This window comes from Octopus bimaculoides, chromosome 20 (genome assembly GCF_001194135.2).
Source record: "Octopus bimaculoides isolate UCB-OBI-ISO-001 chromosome 20, ASM119413v2, whole genome shotgun sequence".
Classification (NCBI taxonomy): Eukaryota; Metazoa; Mollusca; class Cephalopoda; order Octopoda; family Octopodidae; genus Octopus; species Octopus bimaculoides.
Window position 1 is genome coordinate 45988141 of NC_069000.1, and position 563 is coordinate 45988703.

Genomic DNA, 563 nt, shown 5'->3' on the forward strand with positions numbered 1-563 from the left:
AGTAGGAAGAATAAGTACTGGGTGGGAAAGAAGTTCAGAAAGATACTACCTCTGCTGGCAGCAAGTGATTTCTCTCTTGGAGTGAAAGGTAGATTGTACGACGCTTGTGTACGAAGTGTGATGCTGCATGGTAGTGAAATGTAGGCATTGAATAAAGAGGTTGGGTGATAGTTAGGGAGAAATGAAACAAACCTACTCCACAGAGGGTGCAACATGCTTGCTTCACTTCTCTCTAACTTCCCCACTTTTTACCCAAATTATAAGTTTTCACATTCATATCTATAATAATTTGTGTCCCGTATTTACCACTTGCTTCGGGCAGGAAGTTCAGTGTCCTTGACCCTTTATTTTTACAGGGCCTCTGAGACAGATAAAATGTAAGGTTGACCTCGGTGTCGTTCGAACACAGAGATCTGAAGAAGGGAACAAATATTGCAAGGTATTTTGTTTTACGCACTCGGCTAACACACTGCTCCACGGTACTGGATATAAAAAGAGACAACTGAGATACACACACTCACACACACACACACACACACACACACACACACAAAATTTGCCGT